This window comes from Emydura macquarii, unplaced genomic scaffold (genome assembly GCF_026122565.2).
Source record: "Emydura macquarii macquarii isolate MOO-44397 ecotype Brisbane River unplaced genomic scaffold, CSIRO-AGI_Emac_v2 contig_1045, whole genome shotgun sequence".
In the NCBI taxonomy this organism is placed as follows: Eukaryota; Metazoa; Chordata; order Testudines; family Chelidae; genus Emydura; species Emydura macquarii.
The window spans coordinates 18604140-18614112 of record NW_027131182.1 but is presented as its reverse complement, the minus strand read 5'-3'; positions in this window follow the sequence as shown (position 1 = coordinate 18614112).

The following is a 9973-nucleotide window of genomic DNA, read 5'->3' as shown; positions in this document are numbered from 1 at the left end:
CGCGCAGAAGGGAAGCACAGCAGTCGACGTGAGTTACGCAAGCTACTCTGTGTAATTCCCGTTGACTACTGCTGAATTGCTAAGTGAGTGTGGACCAGGGCTAACTGTCCATGTGGATGCTGCTTAGAGCACACTAAGGAATTTTTAGCATGCAACAGCAGAGTTCACACACAGCATGTGGCAGGCTAGCGATAAGCAGACTTGCATCCCAGCTTGCTGTGCACTAACAGTTAGTTTGTATAGACAAGCCCTGGGGTCACTGTGGGCCTGATCTAAATTCTTACGTCTAAAGGCAATTTCCATTAACTGAAGTAGGCTCTGGTTCTGTAAGAAAAAGTTAGTGCTTCATGGATTCATAGATTTTAAGGTTGGAAGGGACCACTACGATCATCTAGTCTGACCTGCTGCACAACGCAGGCCACAGAACCTCACCCACCCACTCCTGTAATAGACCCTTATCCCATGACTAAGTTATTGAAGTCCTCAGATAATAATTTAAAGACTTCAAGATACAGAGAATCCACCAGCAAGTGACCTGTGCCCCATGCTGCAGAGGAAAGCCAACAAAAAACAAAAAACCCAGAGCCTCTGCCAATCTGCTCTGTGGGAAAAAATTCCTTCCTGATCCCAAATATGGCAATCAGCTAAACCCTGAGCATGTGGGCAGGATTCACCAGCCAGACACCTGGAAAGAGTTCTCTGTAGTAACTCAGAACCCACTCCATCTAACATCCCATCACAGGCCATTGGACATATTATCCGCTAGTAGTCAAAGATCAGTTAATTGCCAAATCACCGAAGACTGTTATTCACCAAACAGCTTTTAAAAACCAGAACACTATTCAAAATTTATATTATGAATTCAACTGTGAAATTAGATGTAACCTGTACGTTGAAAATAGAACAACAATTAACAAGACATTAGTAAAAGCAAAACATGCTTCCAAGAGCACAATCTTTCATTTTCCTTTAATGTATCTTGTAATAAACAGTTATGAACAATATAGTCTCTGGTCTGCTACAGTAGCTACAATTAAGTCCCACTGCCCTAGCGCTCTTCTAAACATATGGGCAGCTGAGATCTAGTCCCAACACCAAGTCTTTTCAATACATTAACAAGTCTACATGCTGGTTAGTGTAGTGGGATGTAACAGCTGCTATATATGTGACTGTATGTGGACTGTGAGGGTGAAATTCTGGTCCTATTAAAGTCAATGGCCAAAGTCCGATTGCCTGTAATGGGACTAGGATTTCAGCCTATGAAAAGATTGTAGAAAAATAGATAGAATGATGCCCAAAATTCAAAACAATTGTTTTAAATGTCTATCTAGGTGACAAACTGATAAAAATTAATTAAATTTAGTTTCCACCATTTATGCTGTTTGTTTGCTTTTTGTATTTCACTCAACCCGAGCAATGAAAACTGATTATTCAGCTTCACTCATGTACTTGTAGAGGCCTGAAATATTGGGGTTGCAAATCTTGTTTTCACTGTGTGGGGTTTTTTGTGTGTCCATGCAAGTTTTTCTGTAAGCATTATATTTAAGGGGATAGTGAACACATAGCTCTTATTTTAGGAGATGTTCTTTATTTGGTGCCTAATACTTTGCATTAAGCTAGTACAATCCTTTATTTCAGCAAGAATTAGATGCTCTGGAAAAGTGCATTATGCTGTACCAAGTATGATTCAGTGACACAAACAAAACACGGTGGTTGTGTCATAGATCCTAGTAAATGCCCCCTCCTAACCACACACTTGGGCTGCTCCAGGCCCCTGTGCTCTGGAACCCCTGGGGTGTGTTAAGCTTCTGGAGCTCAGCCAGGCATACGACCAGTTCCTCCCTTCACCTTTCTGGTACATTTCTTGGGCACCGATTCTCAGTCTGTTCCCCCTTCTTGGAAATGGAGCTCCTCAGCCCCCCTGCCCTAGGCCCTCAGGACAAACACTGACCTCTGAGATACCCCAGCTACTGAAATATACCCTTCTCCCAAAATTCAAGTCAAAGGTGTGAAGCTTCTGGTTTACAATCTAACTTTCTCAGGGACATGCAGCAGTGGTGAAGCAGTCGACATACACACTTTGCACAGACTAACACCTTTATGCTCTTTTAGACTTCATGTATATTTCAGGAGAATACAGATCATACAAAACAATAAACATTACGCTTTCTAGCTCACCCTTCCCTTGGGAGCCCTTAGGAACAAAGGCAAGATGCCACCTGTCTCATGCTGGCTGCTGCCTGGTGTGTAATCTCTGACATGGACTGAAGAAAATGGTAATCTACCCAGCTCCTTTGACCTTGCTGTCTCCTGTCCGGCTCCCCTATTTCTAGGTTTCTTTATTTAAACTTCTCCTGGTCACTTGGTCCTTTTTTCCTACTCCTGGAAAGTTTCCCCTGTTTCTGCTTTCCCCCTCCCTTCAGAAGGGTTAAACTAAAATTGGATTTCTAGGGATACAACTGATTTTTTTTTTAAAGCACAACCTTTGTGAGGGCTAAGTATTGTCATTAACCTTAAGTATTTGCCATTGCGTCTGTCTGGTGTGTCCCTGCTACAGGACTTGTCAGCAATAGGGTATCTACATACTTCTAGGCAATCATGACACAGCAGTCTTTGATAATATAACTTCACAATATCAATCAGAATTCATAAACTGTATGGCTACAGCCCCAGTTCACTAGTGTCCCTTAAAATGAGCTCAGTCCTGCATTTTTAATACAATTGTCCATTTAGGTGTGTGGTGGGTATAAACCCTGGACTAACATGAAGGGGTTAAGGAGCTGCTTTGGGCTGGAGTGGCCCTGTCCCACTGTACCTGCAAATCCAGTCAGAACTGGAGGAGGAATTAAAAGGAGGTGGAGGCAGGTGGAGGCAACCTCAGAGTGGCAACAAAATGAGCTTCTCCAGTCTTGAAGAGAGGACTGGAGCTCTACAGGCTGTCTGCCTTTGCAGAAGGAGGATGCAGATCCTGAGTTGAAGGGGAAAAGGACTGAGATTTGCATTGAAGTCCAGTAAACTCTGAGGTGGGCAGAGATACTCCTAGGGCCCGTCTGAAGTAAGAGAGACAAGCCCATATCCTGGAAGGAACTGCTTACAGGTTTTTCACTGCCTTTCATTTGTTTAACCCCTTTTGATGACTGCAGGTTGTTTTGTGGCATCACCTGGGATCTTGAGAGGGAATGAGACAGTGTAGAGCCCTCATCTGGAGGGTGGGTGCTGGCCCATTAACAAGATGCCTCACATCACCTGTCAATATGTGGGGGATACTTGGACTTGTGTGCACTCCATGTAGCCTAAAGGGGGTGCTCTGCCATAGACAGATTCATGACAAGGTGACCATCATATCTGAGAAGTTTCCAACTCCCAATGGTCTAAGGCTCATAATTAAAAATCTCAGTATATAAAATAAGTCTAGCCATACACGCAGAGCAATCAAATGCCTTCTCTCTCCCTGTTGTACATCTATGTCAAACTCTAAAGTATTCCTTCATGTTTAGTTGTATGTTTGTCCCTTTTCACGTGTTCCATTTTTCCGTGGCATAAACACATTCTAATGTGTAAATGTTCTGCAAATTCCTTGATCAGTGACAGCTGTCCAAAGGCAGCCAATTCTTCTGTAGGTTTCAGTTAGGAACACTTGAGGTAATTACTATATCAGGCATTCAAAGATGTTACACACTCTGGCTACAGGACATGATATATTTGGACGTGGTCTGAATTCCTGTTCTTCCTCTGGCATGGCTGAGACAGGTAGTGCCAGTTTTTTGGATCCAGTAGCACTTGTAGACATTGATGGAATAAATCTATAATTGTCTTCCTTGCCAGAGCAAGGTTGCTTCCTGGATTTTTTCTATAGCTTGTTCGGGCTAGTTTTAAGTGTCTTCAGTGAGGAAGCTTCCTCTCCTTTCCTTGGGTGGAAAATATTTCACAACCTAATTAACCCCTATAGAATCTTTCCTAGTTTTCAGCCTTAATATTTGCTCTGCTTCATCCCATTACTTATAGGTAACTCCTCTAAAACTGTTCTAAATTATGCTTCTCCTGTAAATTACAGAAGATTTGAAATACAGACATCTAGAACATTATCGTATCTCCTATTAGCTGAACTGTGCTTAGGTTAAGTTCTACTATCAGTTAAACAATACCTACTAGTGATAGTATTTGGAGCTTTGACTCAGATAAGCATCTATAAATATGATGTGTAACTAAATGTATCCAAGAACCTTTGATTGAGAAATTGCCTAAAATATCTCAAAGGCCCTTTCCTAAGATTTCTGACAACTGGGTGGAATGTACTGCTGCAATAAGTAGGATGTATATTTACAATGTGTGCTGCTGATATCATGAGATTCAGCTTTCAATCCTGAACCAGTTTGTTTAGAAAAGTAAGACTTTAATAACTGTCATAAAAGAATATGAAAAGCCATTTGTTGCCCAGAGAGGAAGAGGAGTTTATCATGTATGTAGTACTGGTGACATTTGTATTGTTCCAGTAAAACTCCAAAGATTTATAAGTTGTGCACAACATTTAAAAAAAAAAAAAAAAAGACCTAAAAAGTGAAATGCTTTGCTGCACCCAGTCTCCCTGGGGGGCAGAGCAGAGGTAAGGATGCTGAAATGGATCAGGTTGCAGCTCCTGATCCTGGGCCAAAGGCCTATTTAGCCCACAACATAGTTCACAGCAACTCTAAACCCATATCCTCATTTCAGTGGTTCCCTTTTTCTACCCTGGCTCACTGCTAATATCCCTACTGCACCACCGGGGGATTTTCCCACCCCTGCACTGGGGGAACCCCAAGATGGAGGTTTAAACCAGCAATATGACCCAGGGGCCATAATGGTGCTCAATGATGAAACCCAAAATTCTTAAATTGGGAGCCAGTTTTCTATCCCAGCAAAGTCTGAGGTTCTGATTTGATATCCTGTCTCTCCTTTAAGCATGTGATTGACTTTTGTGGCTTTCAGTAACATTTGTTAACTTTTTTATAGACTTGGCTATTTTTCTAAGAAGTATGTTCTAATTCATTTTCTGTTGACTGGTTTGTTTATTCATTTTCCACTATTCCTGTATGAACATATGGCATCTTTCTGGTATGCCCAGCTATCTGGAGCATATTTGTTGGCTTTTTTCTTTTTTTCCTACCATCATGACAGAATATTTTATTCTGCATTAAAGCAGGGGAATATTTAAAAATATATATTCCGGAACATTCATTTGCATAAACACAAATTCCCTTTGATAATTTTTGAAGAGTCAGAAATACTTCCTTTCAACACTTGTACAAGCAGCTTTTCACAAGAACATTTGCAGAACACTGATATGTTTGCAGAACAAGTACTCATAGTAATCAGTGGGTGGACAGAAATTGCTTGGTCATCTTGAAATTTCTGATTTCACCCCCCTCTTATTTATATAGTCTTCAGTCCTCCAATCAGGGAGCTGAAGCAATACCATGTTACTTCAGTGACCAGTCACATGCCACAAATAAAGAATAGCCAGCAGTTAGTGACCAGTTTTTGAACAACCCATTGGCTCAGATATGTTCTAATGAAGTGTTCCTGGATATGTTATGAAGTGAGCTGGCCATTTAAGGGGAGCATAGACCCATTCCCTGTCCCTCCTCCTCCCCATACCTCTGCCTCAGATTTCTTTCTTGGAGAGAACACATGACTGAGAGCCAGACCTGCTGGGAGATATGAGTACCTTTCTACAGAGTGGAGTGAGACCAAGGTGAGTATAACTGTTTGATGTGGAAACTCTCCAGAGTGTCCAGACTTTTGTGGACTTCTGTGAAAAAAATAGCTGATGAAACTCAGGAGGAACTGAGGGAAAACACCTGTGAGGAGGAGGTTGAAGTGGGGAGGGAAACGTATGGATCAATATAGTCCTGGTGTGGTCTGGAGGTCCAGTATTGGTGCTTGCCCTTCCTCCAATGCTCAGAGCCCTAAGCAAGCCCACTTTCAGCCTGGGGGAGACCAGGACTGACCCTGGTGGTTAAAAGAACAGTTGAATGGGCCCAGGAAAAAGAGTTCATCTTGGAAGGGCTTTTGCTTTTGCTGGAGGGATAAATTGCCAAAGTGGACAAGAGATTAATGCTTGGAGATGAGAGGAAGCTCTGGCATAAATGACTTGAACTAGAGAGAGTGCTTCATTTGCAAAGAATGAAGTGGAACTTTACTAAACCCTGTGGACTGCTCTGTCCATGTGGCTGAGTTGCTTCCAGCCTTGCTCCTCCTGTCCCCCTAGTGTTTCATGGAGAGACTTGACAGAGACATGGGCTTTCTGACTCCAGTTCCACTGATCAAGATACATTTTCCCCATCTTACAAAAATTCTAATACTAACTTTAAAAACAAATAATGGGTCTCTGGCCAGAGGCTGCTAGCACATATCTGACTTGAAGTCTTGTCTTTACCATAGATTCTGCTGGTTCATGATCTTAGTAATTTGGTCTCCAATAGGTGACCACATTGGGACGTGGCCATCTGTCTCCCTGTCATCCGTCTCAGTCTAGCAACCTATCTCTGTGAAAGCTCCTCCCTTCCTGGGGAGTTGACCTGTGAATGGTTCTCTGTATCTCTCTGCAGGCTTTCTCTGCGTGTTGTCTGCTGGCTCATAAGTGCCTCTTGTTCCTTTGGATCACTCCTTCCTCTTGCATAAGCACCTCGTATGACCTGGGTATGATTCCACCTCTTATGGCTCCTTTAGTCCACCCATACAGGTGTCTCTCTAGGTTGGATATTAATAGGAGTGGCTGTCTCCAGGGCCAGTAGGTTCTTGGCTGACTTGTCATTCTAGTGCCTGCTTTCTGATTGATGGCTATCTTCTCTCAGTGGTATCTTGATTCTTCTGGCTGCAACAGATGTTCCCTTATTGGGAGCAGGGTTTTGGTCCTTCATCCCATCAGTGCCTGTGCTGGACTGTATTTTGACATCCCTGTGTGCCAAAAGTGCTAACAAGGGGTCTGAGCCAGAAAGTCTATTCCACCTTACCACCATTGCTTTGTGGGTATGCTGGGGAGAAGGTGTGGTGGTCAAATTCCCATTTGCATGGAAATTTCTCGAATCCTTCTGAAGCAAACTGGGCTCTGTTATCAGTGTCCAGAATACCAGTCTCAAAGTTAGCCTTCAGTTTGCCAATCACTGACTTGCTGCTTGTATCAGGCAGGACACTGACTTCTTTGACTTCCATCAGTTTTGCTGTTGAAACTGTGGGAGCTGGCGCAGCATGTTAATAGTTTGTGTCCTGATCTCCTTTCCCCAACTTGCTGATTCTGAGTATATATGCACTCCTGAGGGTGTCAGGTAACACCAGTAGTTGTCCTGGAGAATATCTGATCACTGCCTGGTAGCACTGCAGTCTCTTTGGAGTACTGAGAAGGGGCTTTGCCATGACTGTCCCTAGAGGTTTATTGTCTGCTTGCACTATTACTGGGTGGTCATAGGTGTACTGATAGAATCGCCTCCACTCCAAAGACCACAACCAGCAGCTCTTTTTCTATTTGAGGCATACCCTTGTTCAGTCTCTATCAAGGCTCTACTCTCGTAAGCAACTGGCTACTCCTGGAAAAGAGCTACACCCTGGCCTTTGTCCGATGCATTGCACTGGAGTGTCAGTAGCTGTCCAGGCTGGTAGTACTTGAAATGGGCATTCGTTATCATTTTGTTTCAGTGTGTCAAATGCTTACTGTTGGGAGCCTGCCCAGTCCCACTCAGCATCCTGCCTTGTGAGCTGACTACTACAGCCAGGTGTGGACAGAACTTGGACAGATAATGTATCATTCCTATGAAGTGCTCTACCCTTTGCACATCCACTGGACCTGGCATGTTTCTGACTGCCTGGATCTTGCTGGGATCCGCTTTCAGTCCCTCCGCTGTCAGCAGATGTTCAATGTCTGTCACCTCATTGTTTGTCACTTTTTTCTAGGTTAAATTTGATGTTTTTCCCCCTGCATCATTGTAGAAAACCTTGTAGTTTCCTGTCAGGGTCTCATTCCATTTCTGTATCACTGCTGCCTTCACCTACAAGGATGACAAAGGCAAGGATGTCATCTTCAATATTCTTACCCATTTCAAGTGCTTTAGGGAGTTTTCTCTGGCCATGTCTGGTGCTTGACTTGCTCTCATTGGCATGTATCTGTAGCAACCAAATAGTGTTGCTAAGGTCAGGCCCCACACATGGGGGTGGGGTGAAGGGTATACTTTACTGGGGCCCGAAGGCCCTGGGGGGCCTGGCCCAGGCTGCAACCCCCATTACCACAGGGAATTTTTTTTTCATGGCTCATGAGATTGTATGTATGGGATGAGGGATTGTAACATGGGCCCCTGCCACACACATCACAAGTTTGTACTAGGTCTAAAACAATTGTTTGGGCCCTGGCTAAGGTTGTCAGCATGCTGCATGTCGAAGCTTACGTGCCAAAACCCATTCCTCACATCAGATCGTAAAGACTCAGGATTTTGAAAGTTCTGGCAATATGTCATCAGTTGTGGGTAGTGGATGGTGGCGTCTCTTCAATGGCCAGTTCAGAGGCTTTGGGACTGTGCAGCCGAATAATTTTCCTGATGTTTTTTTTTCCCAACACCATGCTGCTTATCCAGGCTCTACTGGCTTCTACAAGTGCCACAATACCCCTGGTCTGCAGACTTCTGTGCTCCTTGCATACTGGATTATGTAGTGCCACTGGAATTTTCCTTTATGGTAAGCCCACAGGGTTCCACTGTGGGGCCTACTACCAGCCACAACTTTCTTTCAAGGCATTTGTTGCCTTTGAAAATATCCCCATATACTTTTAAAATTTTCTGTTAGCCACGAGACTCCCTGTTTTGCTTCTTTTACTGCAGCTATAAAATTCTGATGCTGTGCTCGGATCAGATCCATGGCTTATATGGGTGTACCCAAGAGGGTCTGTGGTTCTTCGCATCCACCACCACAAATTTCAAAAGGTACCGTCTGTCATTTTTCAGGACAGTTACCGTGATGTCACATTTTCCTACAGGCTGTATTATGTTCTCATTGTGCAATATTAGATTTCATCTGCAGTTTATAATGGATGCATTTTTTAATCCAATTCATGCTGAGGAATCACACTTCTGCTGGATAGTTGGGCCTCCTGCGATCACATAGGGGTCTGCTAGGACAATGTTTCATGCACAGAGATTGGTATTGTCCCTTGTTGCTTTCCTGTCCTAGCAGCATGAACCTGATATGCTCTCAGGCTCAAGGAGAGAGTCAAGATGTCATCAAAACTGTCTGATGTGCCATCACCCTCTTGTCATTTTTCTGAAACCTCTCTGCTCTTGTACACTGCTAAAATGTTTCAACTTGCTGCATTCCTTGCAATGCTGTCCTAGTGTGGAAAACTTCTCCTTTACCTGCTCATGCTGTCTCCCACAGTAAATGCATCTTACTCTGGGTATAGAACCCTGGTCACCTGCTTTTCTTTGCTGTTATATCACTGCATGTTCATAGATTGATAGATTCCAAGGGCAGAGGGGACCATTGTGTTGCTATAGTCTGACCTCTGTAATACAAACCATAGAACTTCCCCAAAATAGTTCCTAGAACATAACTTTTTAGAGAAACAGCTGATTTTGATTTAAAAATTGTTGGTGATGGAGAATCCACCATAACCCTTGGAGAGTATTCCAATGATTACTCCCTCCATTAAAAATTTACATCTTATTTCCAGTCTGAATTTGTCTAACTTTAGCTTCCAGCCATTGGATTGTGTTATACCTTTCTGTAGAAGGTAGATTGAAGAGCCCATTCTTAAATATTTGTTCCCCAAGTAGTTTTATAGGCTGTAATCAAGTCACCCTTTAACCGTCTCTTTGTTAGACACAGAGCTCAATCTATTTATCTTATCAGTAAAAAGCCTGTTTTCTAATCCTTTAATTATCATGGCTCTTTGCTGAACTATCTTCAATTTATCAACCTCCTTCACTTGTGGGCACCAGAACTGGACACAGTA